Source organism: Oncorhynchus gorbuscha, linkage group LG19, assembly GCF_021184085.1.
Source record: "Oncorhynchus gorbuscha isolate QuinsamMale2020 ecotype Even-year linkage group LG19, OgorEven_v1.0, whole genome shotgun sequence".
In the NCBI taxonomy this organism is placed as follows: Eukaryota; Metazoa; Chordata; class Actinopteri; order Salmoniformes; family Salmonidae; genus Oncorhynchus; species Oncorhynchus gorbuscha.
Genome location: NC_060191.1, coordinates 60011007 through 60025139, shown reverse-complemented (window position 1 = coordinate 60025139; position 14133 = coordinate 60011007). Strand labels below are relative to the sequence as shown.

Below are 14133 nucleotides of genomic sequence, written 5' to 3'. Positions count from 1 at the left end.
TGGTCATCCTGACAGAGCTCCAGTTCCTCTGTGGAAATGGGAGAACCTTCCTGAAGTACAACCATCTCTGCAGCACTCCACCAAACATACCTTTATGGTAGTGGCCAGACAAAAACCACTCCTAAGTAAAAGGCACATGACAGCCTGCTTGGAGTTTGCCAAAAGGCACCTAAAGGACTCTCAGACCATGAGAAACAACATTCTCTGGTCTGATGAAACCAAGATTGAACTCTTTGGCCTGAATGCCAAGCGTCACGTCTGGAAGAAACCTGGCACCATCCCTAAGTTAAAGCATGGTGGTGGCAGCATCCTGCTGTGGGGATGCTTTTCCATGGTAGGGACTGGGAGTCTAGTCAGGATCGAGGGAAATAAAATTTGAGTTTGTTTTAGTAAAAAAATTTACAGGGACAGTGTACATTAACCAACGTTTCAGTTAAAGTGCCGGTTTTAGCCAGCCAATTAATTTTCAACCGCGGTCCATGGGCAGGTTATTAAAAACCATTACATTAACAATACAGACAATCAATGATCAGTGAGCACACACAGAGCAACATAGGACAAGCAAGATTTAGCAGACAAACAGAGAACATAGCACAAAAAGCAACAAGACAAAATCCATAAAAACAACAAAGCCTTTCCACACCTCACAAGTTCACCTTCCAACAGGACAACGACCCTAAGCACACAGCCAAGATAATGCAGGGGTGGCTTCGGGTTAAGTCCCTGAATGTCCTTGAGTGGCCCAGCCAGAGCCCGGAGTTGAACCCGATCGAACATCTCTGGAGAGACCTGAAAATAGCTGTGCAGCGACACTCCCCATCTAACCTGACAGAACTAGAGAGGATCTGCAGATAAGTATGGAATAAACTTCCTAAATACAGGTGTACCAAGCTTGTAGAGTCATACCCAAGAAGACTCGAGGCTGTAGTCGCTGCCAAAGGTGCTTCAACAAAGTACTGAGTAAAAGGGTAAAAAATAATGGGGTAACATTTCTAAACAACTGTTTTTGCTTTGTCATTTTTGGGTATTGTGTGTAGATTGATGAGGGGGATTTTTAAAAACGTTTTCGAATAAGACTCAACCGTAACAAAATGTGGAAAAAGTCAAGGGGTCTGAATACTTTCCAAATGTACTGTCTGCACACATATAAACACAGTCAAATGGCCATCACTCTGATCCTTCGCTCTCTTATACAGTCAGCATAGGTATATAGTGTAGAGAAATATTGTACAGTTGGGTGAAAATCATTTGATATCCCACTCCATTCATGACCAGCTCTTTCCTCCTGCTAACCTCAAGACACAAATGGGGCATGTCAGGTTGAGTTTGCTGCACCAAGGGAATGCATACAGGGCTTCATAGGTGATGTTTGCGTGCTAGTCTCTCTGCGGTGCTGGGGAGTGTGTCGTGCTTCTCTCTACTCCCAGTCTCTCTTTCTTTCTGCCTGAGGGGAGCAGGCAGCAGTTCTAAAATAGAGCAGACATTCATGTCACATGACTTTAGCGTTCAATTTAGACCACACTGTCTGAGCTACTGCACAGAGATGCTGCCAAGATGATCCCCTGCTATTCCATTGTCTTAAACCTGTATGGTAAATAGAAAGTGCCACATATAGGTTGAAAGATTGCAGGTAATGTGCTGTGAGATTTGGTTAATGGCATGAAATACGGATTGGAAAGGGAATCAGGTCAGGATTGCATTGTAAGGGATTGGAAAGGGAATCAGGTCAGGATTGCATTGTGAGGGATTGGAAAGGGAATCAGGTCAGGATTGCATTGTGAGGGATTGGAAAGGGAATCAGGTCAGGATTGCATTGTAAGGGATTGGAAAGGGAATCAGGTCAGGATTGCATTGTAAGGGATTGGAAAGGGAATCAGGTCAGGATTGCATTGTAAGGGATTGGAAAGGGAATCAGGTCAGGATTGCATTGTAAGGGATTGGAAAGGGAATAATAATAATAATAATATATGCCATTTAGCAGACGCTTTTATCCAAAGCGACTTACAGTCATGTGTGCATACATTCTACGTATGGGTGGTCCCGGGGATTGAACCCACTACCCTGGCGTTACAAGCGCCATGCTCTACCAACTGAGCTACAGAGGACCAATCAGGTCAGGATTGCATTGTAAGGGATTGGAAAGGGAATCAGGTCAGGATTGCATTGTAAGGGATTGGAAAGGGAATCAGGTCAGGATTGCATTGTAAGGGATTGGAAAGGGAATCAGGTCAGGATTGCATTGTAAGGGATTGAACATTGAGCAATGGGATTTGGATTTGACATTTAGAACATGTGGGGGGGGGGGGGGGGGTCTTTGACTCAGTGGATCATGACATGGACAGAATTCTGTGGAAAGTGTAGACATCATAGGTGGTTACTCTCTCAAAGATATTGCTAAATTCCCAAGACATGGATTGGCTAATATATTTCTAGATGTGTGAATAAACTAATGTAGGGCTGATGTGTGCATAACTGTGTTTTAAAGTCCAAATGTTATTCATTTTGTATAAATACACAAATACTGTTGTCAGATTTTGAGTTGTCCTCTTGTAATCTATTTACTCATAACATATTTTCTTTACTTAAACCTTTAAAGGCCCAGTGAAGTCAAAATTCTGTTTTCCTGTGTTTTGTATCACATTGTACAACAGCTGAACAAACTAACACTAAAAGTGTGGTTTTGTTTATATTAGTGTTATTTCCTGATAGTCGCTGGTTGAAAATACACTCTACACAGGACCTTCTATTCTGCTTTCCATGGTGACATCACCATTCGGTTAATTGGTTAATAGACCAATAACAATGATTTCCCAAACTTTCTGCCGGTACATTTTCAGTTTCCCCTCCACTCGGACAGCTCCCAGACAGTCCTAGCAAAATCCTTGCTTGAGAAATATTTTTTTGCTAAAAATATATTTTTGCCCATTTGAATGGAAATCTATTTTAGTAAGGCACTTAATACTCAGAAATGATTTGATATTGATATAAAAATGTCTGCATTGGGCCTTTAACAACTCTTCAATGCATTATTCGATTCAACACATCATTGACTATGTGTCATGACTTCTGCCGAAGTCGGTCCCTCTCCTTGTTCGGGTGATGTTCGACGGTCGACGTCACTGGCCTTCTAGCCATCGCCGATCCACTTTTCATTTTCCATTTGTTTTGTCTTTGTCTTACACACCTGGTTTCAATTCCCCAATTACTTGTTCATTATTTAAAACTCTGTTCCCCCATGTCAGTTTGTGAGTAATTGTTTGTATGTAGTACGGTCCGTTAATGTGGGCTCTCTTTTTTTATTGCATTCATATATGTTGAGTATAGTACGTTTATTTACTCATATCTGCTGTCCTGCGCCTGACTCCTCTACACCAGCTACACACAGACCTCATTACAGAATTACTCATCAAGAATGGAGTCAGCAGGAGCAGACGCCCTCTCTGTGAACATAGAGGAGCTCGTCCAGCAGCACGCAACCATGTTGCAATGTCTGGGCACCGCCATGGATCGCGTGCTGCAAACGATCGATCGTTGGGAGAGAGGAGGAGGTCATCCAGCGCCTCCACCAGCCACACTACAGCAGGCCCCACTGTCCACCCCTCCTTCACCCGGTCCAAGCGGGATTTGGCTCGTGCTCCCAAGGGAGTATGATAGGACAGCTGCCAGATGCCAGCTGGAGCTCTACTTGGCGACCGTCCACCCGGTTCCTTCGGGACGTGAGAGCGTGTCCACCCTCGTCTCCTGCCTCTCAGGCAAAGCCCTGGGGTGGGCCAACGCCGTATGGAGTGAAGGAGACGTGGCATTGGACCGTTACGCAGAGTTCAGAGAAATGCAGAGAAATGTCTGTTTCACTTGATGCAGGGGATGAGGAGTGAGCAGGATTTCGCTTTGGACTTCCGGACCCTGGCCGCCAGCGGGGGATGGAACGTCAGGGCCCTGATCGATCACTACCAGTGCAGTCTATGCGAGGATGTCCGTCTGGAGTTGGCCTGTCGAGACACCACCCTCACGTTGAACCAGCTGGTGGACCTGTCTTCTGGCTGGACAACCTGCTGGCTACCCGCGGACGTCCAGATCGGGGCCTGTCAGTTCCATCCCCCAGCACCTCCGCTCTGATGCCCATGGAGCTGGGAGGTGCTGCGCTTAGGGCGACCGGAGGAGGGGCCATTCCCTGCACCATCTGTGGCCGCAGAGGGCACACTGCTGGTCGGTGCTGGGGAGGTTCCTCAGGGAGTTGAGGCAGCAGGCAGGGCACCATCGTGTCACCCTAGGTGAGTCGGCACCAGGCTTACCCATACTGTTGCCCACATGTATGTGTTTATCAAATTTCCTGAGTTTTCCCCGCATTCCCAGCATAAGGTGCTCGTAGATTCAGGCGCAGCTGGGAATTTTATTGACCGTTCATTTGCCCATAGTTTAGGGATCCCCTTATTCCTGTGGATACGGGCACGCCCTAGATAGTCGACCATTAGGGGCAGGGCTGATTAGGGAGGCCACCGCTCTACTAGACATGGTTACACAGGAGGGTCACAAGGAGAGAATCAGTCTCTTCCTAATTGATTCTCCTGTGTTTCCCGTGGTGCTGGGCTTACCCTGGTTGGCCTGTCATGACCCCACTATTTCGTGGCAACAGAGGGCTCTCAAGGGGTGGTCACGAGAGTGCTCGGGGAGGTGTGTGGGGGTTTCCATCGGTGCGACAACGGTGGAAAGTCCAGACCAGGTCACCACGTGCGCATCCCCTCAGAATATGCTGATTTGGCTCTCGCCTTCTGTCAGAAGAAGCCGACTCAATTACCACCCCACCGACGGGGGAAATGTGCGATAAATCTCCTGGTAGACGCAGCACTTCCCAGGAGTCACGTGTATCCTCTGTCACGGGAGGAGACGGCGGCTATGGAAACATATGTCTCCGAATCCCTGAGGCAGGAATACATTCGGCCCTCCACTTCACCTGCCTCCTCAAGTTTATTTTTTGTGAAGAAGAAGGATGGGGGTCTGTATTGACTATTGAGGGATCAATCAGATCACTGTGAGGTACAGCTACTCGCTGCCTCTCATCACCAGTGTGATCGAGTCAATGCATGGGGTGCACTTCTTCACAAAATTGGATCTCAGGAGCGCTTACAACCTGGTGCGTATCAGGGAGGGGGACGAGTGGAAGACGGCATTTAGTACCACCTCAGGGCACTATGAGTACCTCGTCATGCCATACGGGTTGATGAATGCTCCATCAGTCTTCCAGGCCTTTGTTGATGAGATTTTCTGGGACCTGTACGGGCAGGGTGTAGTGGTGTATATCGACGACATGTGTATACTCCACTACACGCGCCGAGCATGTGTCCCTTATGTGCAGGGTGCTTGGTCGACTGTTGGAGCATGATCTGTACATCAAGGCTGAGAAATGTCTGTTCTTCCAACAGTCCATCTCCTTCCTAGGGTACCGCATTTCCAAGTGACTGCATTTTTTTCACTCTGTCCTACAGACCAGGTTCCCGGAACGCTAAGGCAGACGCACTGTCCGGGATGTATGACACAGAGGAGCGGTCCATGGATCACACTCCCATACTTCCGGCCTCTTGCCTGGTGGCACCGGTGGTGTGGGAGCTGGACACGGACATCGAGCGGGCGTTACGCACAGAGCCCAATCCCCCCCCAGTGTCCAGCTGGGCGCCTGTACGTTCCGTCTGCTGTCCGCGACCGTTTGATCTATTGGGCCCACACATCACCCTCCTCATCCTGGCATCTGTCGGACGGTGCGTTGCCTTAGTGGGAAGTACTGGTCCACCTTGGCCTAGGACGTGAGGATTTATGTTTCCTCCTACTCGGTGTGCACCCAGTGCAAGGCTCCCAGGCACCTGCCCAGAGGGAAGTTACAACCCCTAACCGTTACACAACGGCCGTGGTCACACCTATCGGTAGATTTCCTGATGGGTCTTCCTCCCTCACAGAGCAACACCACGATCCTGGTCGTTGTGGATCGGTTTTCTAAGTCCTGCCGTCTCCTCCCTTTGCCCGGTCTCTCTACGGCCCTACAGACTGCGGAGGCCCTGTTCACTCATGTCTTCCGGCACTACGGGGTCCCCAGTTCACATCCAGGGTCTGGAGAGCGTTCATGGAATGTCTGGGGGTCTCAGTCAGCCTCACCTCAGGTTTTCACCCCGAAAGTAACGGGCAGGTGGAGAGAGTAAACCAGGATGTGGGTAGGTTCCTGCGGTCATATTGCCAGGACCGGCCGGGGGGGTGGGCGGTGTCCGGGTGGCGTTCGGCGGTCGACGTCACCGGCCTTCTAACCATCACCAATCCACTTTTCATTTTCCATTTGTTTTGTCTTTGTCTTACACACCTGGTTTCAGGTGAACTCAACGTGAAATCAACCAAAAATGTCACCTTTTGGATTTAGGTAAAAAGTTGGGTGAAAAAAAGACTACAGTCCCTTACGTTCGTGACTTTTTGCAAATCCAATCAGTTTTCTAATTTTGATTAATATTTGGTTGAGTTGTCAACTAACGTGAACTCAACGTGAAATCAACCAAAAATGTCACCTTTTGGATTTAGGTAAAAAGTTGGGTGAAAAAAAAAGACTACATTGTTTTCCACATTGATTCAAATTCATCACATTAATGGTTTGATTGAAATAATGTGCAAACAATGTTGATTCAACCAGTTTCTGCCCATAGTCTACTGATGCAAATACACATTTTGACACTTTTCCCATAGGCTATTCAAGTCATTTGAAACATTTTCTTATTGGCCTTATAAGCATATAAACTTGTTGCAGTCTCTGTGATACAATGGTTAAAAAGGCCACTGGGCCCACATCGTTTCTATAACAATTGAGCTAAAACCACTATTGGCTCAACAGGGGGAAAAGTGATTAGATAGAAACACTTGTTCATTGACTTACTGAAATGATTAACTGGTAATTGTAGGCTACTTGCTGATTTGATTACTTGAAAAATCATTTTAACACTAGGTCTACGTATCCCTACGCAATAACCTCATATGGGGGTTACTGACCACAATCCATTCAATCAATAATATCAAGTGTTGATTTTTGGGCATTGGGGAGAGCACAGAGCATGGAAGAATACATATCCCTGGGAAGGTGGCATGTTGGTGCTGCAGATATATTGAAATGAATTTGCCAAATACTATAATAACTCCTGTCTGTACATAAATAAATTAAATCATTGAAAATACTACACAAGAACATAATTTAGCTACAGAGGATCAATAGATGTTTTTTTTAATGCTGTGGATTGTGTTTTATCACATCATGGGCACATGCAAGCCTAATGTTGGCAGCACCTGCAATTGGGCAGCATGCCTGGAAAATATCAAACAGCTGATTGTTGAGTTGTGGCTGTCAATGAACAGCAGGCAGCAGCTAAAAGGCCTTTTGCAATATTTCAAAATACAACCTCTGGAAAAACAGTTTAGATGTGTCAATGCCACTGGAAGGTTTGTGGACTATAATTTCCCCATACTGTAAAATGTGTCTCCACTCTTTTCATTGGCATTTAAGACAGGGTTGTTAAGACCGGGTTGTTAAGACAGGGTTGTTAAGACAGGGTTGTTAAGACCGGGTTGTTAAGACCGGGTTGGTAAGACAGGGTTGTTAAGACAGGGTTGTTAAGACAGGGTTGTTAAGACCGGGTTGTTAAGACAGGGTTGTTAAGACAGGGTTGTTAAGACAGGGTTGTTAAGACCGGGTTGTTAAGACCGGGTTGTTAAGACCGGGTTGTTCATTTTGTTGATCTCAGTAGCCTATGTCAGTGTCAGAGGAGACTGGCATTTCGGTCAGTTGTGTGCTATTAAAAAATATCCTCTAATGTCTCCAGTCATGTAAAATTACGTGGAATTGCATGAAAAGTTTTAATAAAATAACATTATTTTCTTGGCCCGCAAATATGAAATCTGTTCTGCTGTGATTGGTGCACCTAGTTCTACAGCACTACATGCTTACTGATTTCTGAGAACAGTCCCATAACTTTGCTGTAGTACAACTTCATCAACAACCTGGCAAACTACAGTATTTTTGTATTTAACTAGGCAAGTCAGTTAAGAACAAATGGTTATTTACAATGACAGCCTACCAAAAGGCAAAAGGCCTCCTGTGGGGACGGGGGCTAGGATTCAAAAGAACAAATAAATACAATATAAATATAGAACAAAACACACATCACGACAAGAGAGACAACACTACATAAAGAGAGACCTAAGACAACAACATAGCAAGGCAGCAACACATGACAACACAGCATGGTAGCAACACAACATAACAACAACATGGTAGCAACACAACATGATAGCAGCACAAAACATGGTACAAAAATTATTGGGCACGGACAACAGCACAAAGGGCAAGAAGGTAGAGACAACAATACATCACGCAAAGCAGCCACAACTGTCAGTAAGAGTGTCCATGGCTGAGTCTTTGAATGAAGAGATTGAGATAAAACTGTCCAGTTTGAGTGTTTGTTGCAGCTAGTTCCAGTCGCTAGCTGCAGCGAACTGAATAGAGGAGTGACCCAGGGATGTGTGTGCTTTGGGGACCTTTAAGAGAATGTGACTGGCAGAACGGGTGTTGTATGTGGAGGATGGGGGCTGCTGTAGGTATCTCAGATAGGGGGGAGTGAGGCCTAAAAGGGTTTTATAAATAAGAATCAACCAGTGGGTCTTGAGACAGGTATACAGAGACGACCAGTTTACAGAGGAGTATAGAGTGCAGGGATGTGTCCTATAATCAAATTCAAATCAAATTTATTTATATAGCCCTTCGTACATCAGCTGATATCTCAAAGTGCTGTACAGAAACCCAGCCTAAAACCCCAAACAGCAAACAATGCAGGTGTAAAAGCACGGTGGCTAGGAAAAACTCCCTAGAAAGGCCAAAACCTAGGATGAAACCTAGAGAGGAACCAGGCTATGTGGGGTGGCCAGTCCTCTTCTGGCTGTGCCGGGTAGAGATTATAACAGAACATGACCAAGATGTTCAAATGTTCATAAATGACCAGCATGGTCGAATAATAATAAGGCAGAACAGTCAGGTGGACTGGGGACCGCAAGGAGCCATCATGTCAGGTAGTCCTGGGGCACGGTCCTAGGGCTCAGGTCCTCCGAGAGAGAGAAAGAAAGAGAGAATTAGAGAGAGCATATGTGGGGTGGCCAGTCCTCTTCTGGCTGTGCCGGGTGGAGATTATAACAGAACGTGGCCAAGATGTTCAAATGTTCATAAATGACCAGCATGGTCGAATAATAACAAGGCAGAACAGTCAGGTGGACTGGGGACCGCAAGGAGCCATCATGTCAGGTAGTCCTGGGGCACGGTCCTAGGGCTCAGGTCCTCCGAGAGAGAGAAAGAAAGAGAGAATTAGAGAGAGCATATGTGGGGTGGCCAGTCCTCTTCTGGCTGTGCCGGGTGGAGATTATAACAGAACGTGGCCAAGATGTTCAAATGTTCATAAATGACCAGCATGGTTGAATAAGGAGCATTGGTGGAAAATCTGATGGCCGAATGGTAAAGAACATTAGCAGAAGCTATTCTATGGCCATTCAAACAAGCTTGCACTAGGCTGCTAGCTCCAGAAGTTTGCTCAGCTGATCGAGCATGTTTTGCCATAGTACTAGCAGCCAGTGGGAACTAGTTTTAGGCAGATTAGCAAAATCTCGATTTTTAGAGATGAATTCCACCTCCTACAAGACAGATCAGTTAAGGGACGAGCTATTGCAGGAGCGAAGCCATCTATCACGAGACAATGGGCTGAGCCCTATACCTCAGTGGCTGAGCACCACATTTTCTGAAACTGTGTTGACATCCCTGCTGACCAGTTTGATTGAATTTGAAGGTTGATCTAATCCAACAGGTGTCCCCAAAGCAGCATCATGCACATATGTATGACCACTCTGCAGGTACCAAAACCCAACCATTGACAAACCTATCTGTAGTTTGTCTAGTACGTTTTATTATGACAGTAGACTACTGTTTGAATCACATCTCAGCTTCCACTCAGTGCGCTCTGACTTTGAGTAACCTTTCATTTCCATCATCTACCGGCCCTCAGCACGCGCCACCTCAACGAGTCCAATCAGAAGCCAGGGAATGCCTCCTGTGCAATAATACCATGACGACGCGTCTGTCACTTCTGGGCTGAGAGCAGCGACCAATATCATCAGACAGACGATGCGGGAATTCAATTGCAATTCGTGCAATAAAAGAACGCTTTCCTTTTCGTCGCTGATACACCAGGTGTTTGATTCAAGGTAAGTGTCTTGATAAACGATTATTTCTCGGTGATGTGCACTTAGCGGCAGCCGACGAGGTCCAGATGTGTTTGATTCTGTGCATCCAGCCAGTTGCTGCGCACGGTAGGCTACGGGCAGAGCAGAGGATGGAAGACTGAGCGTCCCGGTCACCTAGAGTAAATCATTATCTCTAGGCTACAGATATATATTCCAGATAGGTGATAATGACTTTTTGACAAGCCTGTATCTTCTCTGCTCAACCAATTTTACTCCATTTTAAAATGATTTTCATTATCCCCGTTGCATGCTGGTTGAGTGTACAAAAATGGCACACCTTGCAGATAACATTTGTCAGCAGTGAGCCCATTGACTTTAAATGGTCAAAAATAAGTTTCACATTGATTTTAATTAACAATTCCATAAATAATTACTTGCTGATGTGCCTTTGTTCATTATACAATAGAACAGAATCCAAATGTTTACTGCAAATTGTATTGAATTACATTTTCATTCAGTGTATATTATATTATTGGGTGTTTGTTTTGTGGTGTACACAATTTGTTTTTCCTAAAGCTTTGGTCAAGTGGAGGCCAGAAACGTATAAGATTTGTTTAAACTTCCCATTCGATTATTATATTTAGCAATTGTTGGTTCTCTTTCATTATTACAATATCAAGTTTTTTATTTAAGCTATTCACAAACAAGTATCTGAGATAGATCTCTGTTACTGGCCTCCTGGATTCATTTGAAACTTGAACATGAAAAATATGCTTAGACCAACAAGTCACGTTAAAATAAAATGGGGATTGGGACAAAAAGGGAAATGAAGGTTTTAAAACAAGCCAGACAACGGAGTGTCCACTGCAAAAGGCCCATGATCATCAGACATTCAAGAGGTGAGCGAGATAAATGTGATCTGACAGGATTCTTCAAAGAACCCCTTTTAATGGATCTTCGAATAACCTTTTGGGGTACATTTTTTAAACTCCCACACCTGTTATTAATTTTATTATTTGTAATAATATTAATAATAATACTCATAACAATAGCAATTACACACTACTTTAGTTCTCAGTGTTTATTATGATTTTAGTGGCAAAGAAGTATAAAAAATATCTAAATATGAGAAACTCCCAGCAGAGCCCCTAGTCCAATGGGCATCTGGCATGTTGACCCAAAGACAGAATGGTTTTGCAGTGCATAGTGATCAAACAGGTTTCCTGTTCTAATCATCAGAGGTGTAGGGAGGGTGAAGTCTGTGAATCCCCAAAATAATCATTATACAGATGATTAACAAAATATGCACACAACAGGATTCATACCTTTTTTTGGCGAATGTGAATGAAAAAAAACTGTTTTGATAATGGTTTTCATACACATACCTCGTCCATAATGTAGAGGCCTATGGGATATTCATTGACAAGGGAAGGGAGGAGGATGGTAAATGTGATCTGCATAACATACCAATACCAATTGACATACCTTTGTATGCCTCCTTGCCTGTATACCTGCAGACACAGACACACAAGTGAGCAGTTCAGTCATCTGCACCCAATACAGCTTCCGTAGCCTTCAACATATTCTAATAGCCTACATATTCTTACCTTTAGATTGATATTAATTGAATTGTGTCCATTTTCTGTTTTAGAAAGATCTGCACAAATATGAAAGATATATGGTATCATTATAAAACAATATAAATTTAGTTCATACAAGGGAAAATCTTACCTTAAATTGAGGAGGTCTTTACATGTTTCAGTAAGTGCCTGCACCTGCTGTCCTTTCACATTCAAATCCAAATGTTTCAGTTGGGCACTTAGGTTCCTGTAAGAACCCCCTCCAACTAAGGAGGTTCCTCGATGAACCCCACCTCCTATGGGGTTCTTGGAAGAACCTTTTGGGGGCAATTTTCAGTGCTAAGAACCCTAAGGTTCTTTGAAAAACTTTAAGGATCTTAGAAGAACCGTTTTATAAGCCCTAATTTTTAGAGTGTACATTGTAGGCCTGCTCTTACATTATGTTACTATTAGGCTAAGTCTACCTACATATCTATTGAGAAAGTCTATGGCAAATAGAAATAGGTCATTTGGCATGTCGCCCGGCTGTGAGCTGCCCGACTCCAGCGATGCCAGTCATGTTCAAATAAACTATAGTCTGTAAAAATATACAAATATATAAAACTATCGTCTGTCACATCACAATATCATGGACGATTTCTGTCAAACAGCGTTGATTTACAATCATATTGTAATATCCCCAACCCTAGTATGGACACCATAATCAACATTTTGGTTGACAAAGTTTGAACTGTACCATTGACAAATGTTGTGCACTCAAGTTGTGAATATCTTGTCCACTGTTAAGCTTGTTTGTACTGCTGAAGTCATTTACTTGGCTTGTAGCAACTACAATTAAATCAGGCTGGTCTATTGGAGAGAGCTTGTACTTATACACAGAGCGTCTATTGTCTGCCAGGGATGGTCCGATGGGATATGTGCACACAGATGCACAGTTTTACGCCCTCCTCTCTTATGCCATGTTTCTGTCTGCAGTAGCTTTCTTCTGGGGAGCATTCTTCTGTGGAGCATTCTTCTGTGGAGCATTCTTCTTATGTAATAGGTTTCAGAGGGTTGGTCAAAGGCCCATATCATTCACCAGAGGGTATGGTTATATCTATTGGTTGAACCAGAAGTTTGAGGTCTATCAGCTTGTCAGCATGGCATATATAGTCATGGTCTGCACCCCTGCATCCAGGCTAATGTATCCAACACTCAGCAGTGAGGGAGATGGCAGAGAAAGGAAGATATCATAGAGAACCTTTAGTTTCAGATTTGGCTAGTTGTTTTGGTGGTTGTCTAGTATGTTTACTGTCTGGTTGCTTGCTTCTGCTACCTCTCAGACCTTAAGAAGAAAAGCTGTAGTCTGAGCCACATATCCATTCCATTGTGTGTTGTCTTATCACATTCAGTGAAATCATGCTTACTCAAAGCTTTTCAAGTATGCTTACGCCATTATTTGGAGATGTCTGCACACACACACACACACACACACACACACACACACACACACACACACACACACACACACACACACACACACACACACACACACACACACACACACACACACACACACACACACACACACACACACACACACACACACACACACACACACACACACACACACACACACACACACACACACACACACACACACACACACACACCCCTCCAGTGACCATCCTAAATGTGGCACTGTGTGGTGTGCTGGGCTACTGGCACAATGGTGACTTTGAGCTTTCTCCAGGAGGACTGCCTGCAGAGGCGAGAGGAAAGGGTGGCGTTGGTCACACAAAAGGCCCCATTCACAATCCTTTAAGGAAGCAGTGATTCACTCTTACTGCGGTCTGCCTCCCCACCAACTATGGGAGGAGGGATAGCAAGATATTACTGAATTAATCCACTGTGTTATGGTCGTACTTAATTTCCAAAGCTTCTGCCCTGTTACACAAAGCTCAATTATTGACCAATTGTTCCCCCCCGATTCATTCTTGATGTTCTTTTGATTGTTCTATTGGTTGAAGCTTTATGATGGACTTAAGGCCAGGCACCACTCCCTAGTAGGGTATCCCCCCTTAATCATATCACAATCAACTTGAATGTGGACACAAATAAAACATTTTTTTGTATAATTCTGCCAGAAATAGTTCATAAAAATATGCAAATTAGGTGATATCTCATTAAATATTAGCATAGCATCAAATCCTTTTTTCTGGACACAGGAAGAAGTCAGCCTAAATAACTTGGTTTCATTTTGATAAGACACTCCAGGACAGGACTTCACCAATTGTGAAGAAATATATATATTTTTCTATCAGTAAAACAC

The 14133-nt window shown here is 44.4% G+C and overlaps 1 protein-coding gene and 1 long non-coding RNA gene across 2 annotated transcripts in view; both read left to right on the top strand.

Annotated features, from left to right (window-relative positions):
* The first annotated feature begins 843 nt into the window (after window positions 1–843).
* Window positions 844–2532, top strand: LOC124006154. Its single transcript, XR_006833736.1, has 2 exons — window positions 844–2113; window positions 2190–2532. It is a non-coding gene; the product is annotated as an uncharacterized LOC124006154 (long non-coding RNA).
* Window positions 2533–10122: 7590 nt separating this feature from the next.
* LOC124006046 (fatty acid CoA ligase Acsl3-like) overlaps window positions 10123–14133 on the top strand; it is a 54610-nt gene continuing 50599 nt past the window's right edge. Inside the window, exon 1 of the mRNA XM_046315706.1 lies at window positions 10123–10263. The gene's annotated coding sequence lies outside the window, so the exon portion shown is untranslated. The remainder of the gene's footprint in view (window positions 10264–14133) is intronic.